The sequence below is a fragment of the Spinacia oleracea genome, chromosome 2, assembly GCF_020520425.1.
Source record: "Spinacia oleracea cultivar Varoflay chromosome 2, BTI_SOV_V1, whole genome shotgun sequence".
NCBI classification, from domain to species: Eukaryota; Viridiplantae; Streptophyta; class Magnoliopsida; order Caryophyllales; family Amaranthaceae; genus Spinacia; species Spinacia oleracea.
The window spans coordinates 64,887,560-64,898,084 of NC_079488.1; positions in this window are offsets into that span (position 1 = coordinate 64,887,560).

A 10,525-nucleotide genomic window follows, 5' to 3' on the forward strand; every position below is an offset into this window, starting at 1 on the left:
TTTTTGTAAAAAGCTAACTGAAATGAATTTCCCTTTATTTAATTATTGATAAATGGTAAATGTAACTGTTTTTTTGTCGTTTAGTGCCTTTTATTTAGTTTCCTTTTAATTTAAATGCATTTTAACGGACGTTAGTGACGGAAAACAAAAAGCAGCGGATTCCATCCAAACGCAGGGACCTAAATGTTCCTTTTGAAACTTGAGGGACCTAACTGCTCCTTTTGGCAAAGTTTAGGGACCTGCAGATCTATTTACTCTTTATTTAAGGGATACACTTGTCTTTTCCGGCCGTATTTATTTAAGAGATACACTTGTCATTTTTAGTAACTTATCAATCTCACCATCTAATTAAATAATCTATCTAATATATCATATATCTCATCACCCTATTAAACAAATAATTTCATAACTACACCCTACCCCCCACTCCCTAAAATGACATGGTCCCCCTTATTTTACTTATTAAAATATCTACTCAACCCCACTTGTTTTATTACTTTATTTCATTCAATTTTTCCTCTTAATACCCGTGTCCGGCCAAGTGTATCTCTTAAATAAATACGGAGGGAGTATCAAGACAAAGATAAAGTGTGGGTAAAATATGGATAAAGTAATACTCCATCCGTCCCTTAATATTCGCACCGGTTTAACTGGTGCGGAGTTTAAGACATTTGAATTGACTTATTAATTTAATGAGTGTTAGTTGATAATGGGGTATTTTTTAATATAGTTAATGGAAAATGTGTAAGAGGTGGGGAGTGGTGAGTGGTTCATTTTTTCGCATATCTGATATGTGTGGAAACACACATATCAACTAAAAGACAAATAGCTAAAAGACAAAAAAGGAAGTACCATTCATGTAAAAAAAGTACCATTCTGTAAAAAAAGTACCATTTGTGTTTAGAAAAGTACCATTTAATTATTTTTTTGTCCTTTTTCCTATTTTGTCTTATGTTCTGATATGTATTTCCCCATACATATCTGATATGTATTTGTACTTCCTCCAGTGGTGAGTGGGGGTGTGAATTTTTAAATGATTTTTTGTAGGGAATAGGGGTGTAGGTGGGGTTAATAAGTAAGTGTGAGAAATAATATAATATTGGTATAAATTTCCATTTATAGAAGCGGTGCAAGTATTAAGGGACGGCCCGAAAAGGAAAGCGGTGCAAGTATTAAGGGACGGAGGGAGTAGATATTTGTAAAAAAATGTGAGTTGTCATAAGAAAAATAAATTGAATGAAAAATTGTAAATGTTGTGGGGTAAGAAATTTAGAGTAGTTAAGTTTTATGTTCAAAATAGTATAAAACACAATGTAAATATATTATGAAACGAACTAAAATGGAAGTTTAAATATTATTTTAAAACGGAATTAGTACTTCATAATTCAATTAAGGAGAGAACATTGACCTACAATTAGGATAATTAAGTATGTTCCGGTGTTGAAGTGGATGTAACAATTGGCTTCGAATGAAGGCCCTTTCGTGTGTGTTGAAGATCTTACTAGCTTGAATGAGTAATGTCCGAATTCACCTGCACAAAGACAAAGTTACTAGCCTCGGGGGTGTTTCCGAGGAAAGCCCCTCCGATGCCTAAGTAAGAACGATGCTCGGATTCTAGAGAGAGAAGTTCTCTATAGAGTAGTCTTAAGGCGATAAATTGGACGTACCTTGAGGTGTGAGCATTGGCGGCTTATTTATAGTGTTTGCATAATAAATGCCCATGGGTCATTTATTGCTATTGGGCCTTGGTTGATGGCTGAATAGCCTTTTGGAGCGTAGTGGGTGTAGACACCTACTTTTGCCCCCATTCCCGAAAGGGAAGGTTCGATGATGAAAGCGTAAATCTCCACTTGACAACGCATCTCCTATAAAATAATGAATCTCGATCACCCCTTTTCATTTCACCCGAAACCTGCTATTTATAGAAACCTGCTATTTATGGAAACTTGCTAAAAATAGTAACTGCCGTAATCGGTAGTTGTTAAAAGTGGCAAGTCATAAAAGATAGAAACCTGTCAGAATTAGGTGTTGCACTCCAACATAAATCCTAAATGAGATAGAAATTGCGAGAGAATCCTATTCGTAATATGATTCGAAAATAAGAGTCACGTATTAATTAAAATCCTAACGAGCCTAGACTTCGTAACGGGCCCAGACGCATCCCGTCACAAGGTTAATACGCACTAAACGACTCGATTAAGTCTCATACACTCCGGATTCTAAGAGTCCGAATCTGACAAAGAAACGGCCCAAACAGCAATTTCAACGCCCAGCCCTGGGCGCTGAAATTGCCTGGATCCTATTTTCAACGCCCAGAGCTGGGCGCCGAAATCTTCGACGCCCAGGTCTGGGCGCTGAAAATACCTGGGACGTGTTTTTTCCTAATTCCTCGTGGATTAGAGTTCTACAATTCTATCTTTCCACGAACTCTTTTCTATAAATAGGGCCTTAAGTTCGACGTGAAAACAACAACACACAATTATTATTCTGAGTATTGACTCTAAACCCCTAAGCCTAAGCCTCACGCTGCAAAACTGATCACGCGTTCTGTCGCAATCGATCCATAAATCGAACAGAACGTATCCTGTCCCATAATTTGAGATTCGTTAAATAAAAGGAGAAATAGGAAAGTCAAAGGGGTTAGTTTTCTAAGAAGGGTGCGTCGTAATGTGTCCCTTTTCTATGATTTAATTGCTTTCCTCGCCCTTTTATGAACTGTTAAACTAACTAAAATCTGATTGTTCGATCACGCTTAATAAATATGATATTTTTGGGAAATTGGATTATCATGCTAGGTCCCTTAAAACAATCTAAATAAGATAATCGCGCTCGATCTAGTACTATATGTTGCATATTGATAAAATCAACTCAGATTAGTTTAATAGTTAACGCATGTTCCTTCAATTATTTATGCTGAGCTAGTAAGGATATCCTGCCTCTGGAGTTATCGAAGAGCGAGTACTCCTCTCGGTAGTTACAGTCCCCCGAACTCTCAATCTCTACCCTGCGGGTGTACGTTGAGCGATCCCCACCACCAGGGATCACAAGGGAACCTACGGCCGTCGTGGTCAAACATAATTGCACTCCCTTTATGTCACGATACCCGGGTTTTGTCAGTTTTTCTCATTGTCGTTAAAAACTGAATGGCGACTCCTATATTACTAGTCAATTGGGTGTAAACTCACAGGAAATCCAATTACACTTGATTTGACAAAAGGAAGCGTCACACCCACGAGGGACGAGGTCACGCATTAGCCTCGTGCTTTTTCGACCCCCTCACAGTGGCGACTCCACTGGGGATAGTGAAGGAAATACTCGTGCTTGTAGGTAATCAAAATAGTCGAAGGGTGAAACGATCCTACCCCGCGTTTATTTCCCCATCAAGTTGGGACGACCTGAAAATCAGCATATTAATGTGAACGGACAGAACCGCATAACGAATCTTGGCTCCCTTGGTGTTTCATCTCGGGAGTTGGGACTAAGGATACCCATCGCCAACCGGGGGGTGCATACGCTTCGAATGTTGTCCACTCGGCACTTTCGCTAGTAGTACACCCGTCCCAAACCCAATCGCTCGCCCACTAGGTCCCTCTCGCCTGCATGCCCCCTTGGCTTGCACTTGCGGGTTGGCCTTCTTGGGCGAAATTCGTCTGTTGAAGACACTACCTCGACCGGGGCATGTGTTGGATCTGCGATAGAAGCGGTACCAAGCCAGGCGCAAATACTACCCATAGAAGCCTATCATAAACTACGTGACATATTTAATTTTCAAATCCATGTTTGTAATGTAGTTATGTGTAGCGAACTATGTGACTATGTTATGATTGTGAGTACGAATAATGCTAGACAAATAATGCTAGAAAACCAATGACCTTAAAAATTGCCCAAACATTAATAAACCAATTGGCCAAAGAGTTATACCGAAATACGTGTTCCGCAAACCCGAACGATCGCCACGAAAATAAGCGACGCTCGGGATGGCCTGTAACGAATCCCATGAACGCTGCACAACGCGTAAAGGACGTTATAAGGCAAGCACGCAAAATTAAAGTCGCAAAAAAAAAAGTATACGCAAACAGAGAACGAGAACCAGCCAGGGACGCATTTTCAACGCCCCTGGCTGGACGCCAGAATTTCTCACGCCCTACCCTGGGTGCTGAAGTTGCTGCCTGGCCTTTTGGTCAGGCGCAGCAGCCTCGGTGCCCACGTAAAAAAAATATATACGTAGCAAAAAAAAAACTTTTCGTGAAAAAATAAATTTGCTACGAGGGCGTATGAAAAGGCACTCGATTCCAAAAGCGACTTATAAAAAAAAACTAACTCTTTGTGTCGTTGATAGGCCTCCTACGACGGCAATGTTCGGCTCCAAAACCGAGCACGCTAATTGAAATAACCTTGAATGTCACATGGGCAAAGTATTCAAAAAATAATGTTCAAATGAAGTTTTCAAGAAAAATAATGTTTGAATAAAAAAAAAAATCCGAGTCTAGACTAGGCTATGCCAAAGTACCATCTAAATCCTAAGTCTTAGTTGTCTTATCCATAGAATCGGCCCTAATGCTTGGTGTCGTTCTGCAAGTTAAAAGGTTAAATCTTATTGAGTCTCCCTTCCTAACATTTAAATCAATAAGCACCCATATGTAATTGTCATCCCTTGCTAAGATTATCAATAAGCACCCATGTGTCGTTCTGCAAGTTATGTATTTGCAAAATGGAAACGGTCACATTCCCCCATAGTCGCACAACCCCCAAAGTGAACCTAAGGTATCAATACCATTAGCAAAGAATAAATTAATGGCCTCAAGGCTTATAATCACATTGGGTCACGACTATCATAGTCCTCTCGAGTCACTCGCTCCTTGAAATACTGCTAAGTACGGACTAAAAGATTTTCCATGAATGCAACATGACCAACCATGAAAATACCCAAATCGGCATACCATAAGGCTACCATTGGGGTAAAGCAATACACACTAAGAGAGAAGCCGCACTAATGATTCTAGTCTTGCAAAAATAAAAATTCGATCTCCCCAACTAACTACCTTGCCAACATTAAGCAAAATGGCGCATGACAAATGAACACCCAGGGGTTAAAATCTAAAGTGTCAACCAACAAAAGTTATGGTCCAATTAGCCTAAGTCTGAGAGTCGCTTGGTCAAGTATTATAGGCTTACGCCACGTCATTATTTTGAGTCTAGGCCACCTCCTTGTATTCATACACGGGTTATAATCAGAAAGATTAATGAAAGTTCGAGTCTAAATCACAACTTCCAGTTAAATCCCGGAAACCGGAATCTGAAAAGAAGCAAAAAATTATCTTCGATGTAATTCTTTCGTTAAATTTCAATAAGGTAAAAATAACATTTTGAATCTACGTTATTTGCACATTTTAAGAAACGACTAAATACGCTTGCAAAGTAAGACAATTTAAAGGTCCACCCTAGGCCAACAAAAATAAAAGGTCCACCCTAGGCCTACTAAAATTAAAGGTCCACTATAGGCCTACCAAACGAGGCTCATTCAGTCTCGCCTCGTGACTCAAAGACCACAACCATCTACCTTTTAGCCTGAATAAAAAAGGGGGGAAATCCCGAGCGAAAAAGAAAAAAAAGAGAAAAAGAAAAGGGAGAACGAAAAAAGCGAGCCATGAAATACTTATCCCGTACCTCCCAAAGTGCAAAATTTACCCAAGTAAACGAAGGAAAAGAATCGAGTCAACCAATCCAAATCATAAGATTCTACGATATCTACCCTTTCCAATCCTTATGCTCTTAGACGCCTTCGCTCTGGGGTCCCTGTTCAGCTCATTTAACCCATCCATGTTCTCATTGCCATAACCCAAGAAACCATTACCTCAACTCTTATTTTTTGAACTTGTTATCAACCGCAAACCTCGCACGGCATTGACATGTGCGTCATACCCGTTATTTCCAAAGCCCAAACCTGTTCTTACGCCACCATTAGCATAAGGACCATATAACTTGTGTGGATACATCCTATACCCTTGAGCTGTCCCCATGCTATTCATTGGCCTTGGTTGATGTAATCCTCGTGCTCGACTAATACCTACACAACTTATCCTATCTCATTCAACCCGTCTTTCAAACCGTCTTGAGTCACGAATAAAAAAAGAAGACAAATGAAAAGTACAAAAAAGTAATAAATAATAAAAAGGAACTTTGCAAAGCGCCTCTAAATTTATTCTAAAAGAAAAAGGAGCATTTAGCGCACCAAAAAAAGATCCGCCCAGAAATAATTTTCAGCGCCCACAGCTGGGCGCCGAAATCTTTAACGCCCCAGCCTGGGCGCTGAATCTCTCTGCTTGCTAAAATTTGTCCAGAAGTGCTCGTCATTTTATCCGCACATACACGGAACAATAACGAACACTTGGGGGGGGGGGGGGGGTACAACACGTATTCAGACATACGTACCACCAAAAAAATACATGTACTCAAAAAAAATATATAAAACAAATTTTTGGCTTACGACAAGGCAGCAGATTAAAATAATAATAAACTTCACTTATTCTACCGTTTCAAATAATATGTTTCCACCTCAGAACGTACTTGTTTAAAATCGGCATTCTAAGAAACCATTTTCTAGGCTAAGAACTACGCAAGACCTGACTCCAAATTAAATCTATTTAAGGCGGATACGTAGGCAATCCATGATTCGGTCCAACCAATTTGCAAAAATATTAAAGCCTATAGAAAAACAAGAATATAAAATAGAAGTCCCTTTTTGAAATTTAATTACTTGCAACCCAAGTCGAAAGAAAAAATTTAAGTCAAAGGAAGAATCCAAGTCACCAAGATGCCAAAATTAACGAGCACACATCGAAAAATAAATAAGGGCATGTACCCTTGCCAGAAGGAGCACTCACACTTCTAGTCACTTAGCCAAGACTCAAAAGATCGCTTTGCCTCAATCAAATGGGGGCTAGCGCAAGCGTCCATGACCTCTAAAGTACTCGATTTGACCCTCCCTAAAGCGAACTAACTCACTTAAAGACTTTCTTTCACCACTAGACATAGTCGCTCACTTAAAGACCTTCTTTCACCACTAGACACAGTCATGATCGCCAAAAAGTAGTAAGGGCAGTAAGCTTGCAATAAAGAGGATTGTTCTACGGCATCGCCCCATCGTTCCTTCGAACTCAGGGCACCCATTCATAGTAATTCAAATGCTTGCTAATCCCCTTTGAAAAAAAAAAAAAATCAGACATTGTCAATAGGACTTGGCACTTAACCAAGGCTCACCCTACTCAGGAATATGACATGGGCATCTAAAATCGAAATCTGAAAGCATCATTAATGGGAAGACATAACAGCAACTGGGGGCTAAAAAATTGAAATGAAAGAGCTAGGGAAAGAACTAAGTATACCTTGACCTTTTGTGCAGACATACACCAAGTAAATCTAAGTCAATTTGAAAACGGTTTATATTCCCGCAATTCTGGAAAAGATGGCCCTAAAAGCCTAAAGTATATGCCAAACGGGCACAAGTAAAATCTTGACGCCTGCACCTTGGCTTCCAGCAAATCCTTAGACAGCATTCCAAAAATCGTAACAGTATTTTGATTCACTCATGTAATCCTGTACGAACCCTTCTATAAGTCAACTTCCTTAGGACACCTCGGATTGTACACAGTAGGACTCGGATTTCAAATAATTTTCAAAATGACTTCTTCGAACATAGTAAAGAGTCGTTGGTTTAAGCTAAGTATGGGTTTATCTCGATGTTGCAAGTGAGTCAAAAGATTTCTAAATATGGTTATGGGTAAAGAAAGACACCTAGCTTTTGGTCAAGGAACACTTCAACATGTGATTACCTTGACCATGGCAATGTCGCACAATATGACATTTACAAGAGAAGTAGCGAAATCACTACTCGAACGTACCTCGCACTAAAACGAGTCTGGTTCAAACTATTCGTGATCCATGTCACCATGAATGCATAAAAACGTATGCCAAGCATTATAGCACCAAGCCAATCCCGTAGCTACAGTTGGGGGCTTGAGAAAAACACTCTAAAAATGCTCGAAATGACGATTTTATCGCAAATTCTCGACGCTAATGCTATACATACGTCATAGGGGCACAATCCTAAGGTTTGATCATGTAAAACGAACCTTAGAATGGCTACAACCCCTCCCAAATTCTAAACACTACTTAGAATACATAAAGTCACCCCACTAACAAGGGTAACTGAAAATCGCGAGTCACCAACACTCCGATCAAACTACTGCACATAACGCTTGCCCTACAAGCGCCCGTTACACAGCCTACCTCGTTCCAAAGCAAAAGCGAAAGAAAAAAATTAAGGATAAGAACTGTCAAAATATGCTCAGAAATCATTTTCAACGCCCAGAGCTGGGCGCTGATATCTTTAACGCCCCAACCTGGGCGCTGAATCTTTCTGCTTGTCAAATTTTGCCCAGATATAAAAACAAGAAATAAACATCTATGAATCCTCGCATCGAACGAAGTAATAAGCCGTGCAAACCCACGCAGAAGGTGCTACACTTGTTCGAGCACCTGAACTAGGCGTGATGAAGTACTCCAATGCAAAAAATAATAATGATATCCCAACACCTGGAGAAGTGTTCTAATACATGCGGTTAGGCCACACAAGCCTACGTCGCACCATAAGTTCAACCATCCCACGGTACAAGTCTAAAAAAGGAAGGTAAGGCCTATTGCACTAATGTAGGCACGACCAAAGAGCATGTGTAAAAGAGGCAAAGACTACTTATCGCCCAAATTTAGAATGCATGCCACACGACTTCTACATTAAGGATTAAAGGTAGCAAAATATTACCTACCACGAAAGGGATAGCTCGCACCTATACGAGCGGAACCCCAGGGCATCTGTCTCGAAAGAACCTACAAAAATCGTACGCCAAAAGGAAGCATCCCAACATGCATACTTGGGGGCTCCAAGCTATGAAACAACCATAGCAAAATAAAAAAAATCTCGAAGCAAATGTTTGAACAATCGAAAGGGTACGATGTTTGAGCCCAATTCATGAATGGGCCTGAACCCTATCAAGCTTCTAAGCAAACTATTCAAAATCAGTCATTGCTCAAAAAAAAAAATGATTCAAGCAAACTGATTAATGGACCGCACACAAACGGCCATTCTATGAACGCTCGTTCGCACATACATATCACCTTTTCTAAGTATCGAACATTCACGAACGCGTTCAAAAGGAAAAATATACAACAACAAGAGCGGTCAAAGTCTTACGCCTCAAGGTATGTTCCTCGGGCCATATAGACTCGCCCAACTATCGCAGTAACTATACGCCTTAAGAGCAACAGTTCCTTAAAATAATCTCCCCAAAGCGACAGGCACCGTAGTCCACCAATCGGCTACGGCTTCTCGAGAAAATCATCACGTTCTAAAATAAAGAAAAAAACAAAAGAAAAGAGAATACATATGTTAGGTTATGATTCATATGACAGTTCATAAATCATGCGGAAAAACCATAAAGCCAGGAAACATATTATTTACACATAATCATTTAGCATAGTTTAGATGCATACTCTTTGTTGCGTGCCTTCCCTAGCTGCGCCCGAACCGAACAAGAACAAGTCTTTAGGACTCCAAGTGTCGTCCCTCCGTAGATAGTCCACAGCACGTCCGGATCCGCCTTAAGATTGACCAACTAGAATCGCCCTTAAGGTTCTAATATTTTCGGTTAGGTAGGCAAGAATATTGGCTGATTTTTCTGCTTAAAAATCTTAGTTTTGAATACTTAAAACTTGTTGTATAAATAATGACCCCTAGGCCTTTATTTATAGAGTTATGGAAAAGGAATCGTAATCCTAGTAGGATACGAATTAATTGAAATTAGAATCCTACATGAATTCTATTTAATTAATTTATCCAATTAGGAATAGAAATTTAATCATACACTGACTCTTGTAGATTTAGGAATCACGCATGAGCACAAACTCACACACACACGGCAGCCACAAGGGCTGCCCATGCGCGTGCGAGCAGCAGCCCACGCAGCGCGGCCCACGCATCCGTGGCCTTGGCGCGCGCTGGGCCTGCCTTGCGGTAGGCCTGGGCGCTGCCTTGGCTGCGCGCGTGCTTGCTGGGCGATGGCCCGGCTTCGTGCTGGGCCTTCGTCCGGCAGGCCTCGTCCGATGCTAATTCGTACGATACGCTTCCGATTAAATTTCCAGTTCCGGAATTTATTTCCGATACGAACAATATTTAATATTTCCGATTCCGGAATTAATTTCCGTTTCGAACAAATATTTAATATTTCCGTTTCCGGAATTATTTTCCGATTCCGGTAATATTTCCGATTCTGACAATATTTCCGTTTCCGGCAATATTTCCGATTCTGGTAATATTTCCATTTCCAATAATATTTTCCGATACGTACCATGTTTCCGTTTCCGGCAACATCTACGACTTGGATAATATTCATATTTCCGATACGATCCATATTTCCGTTTCCGGCAATATCATCGTTTCCGGACTATTCATTTCTTGCCTGTGACGATC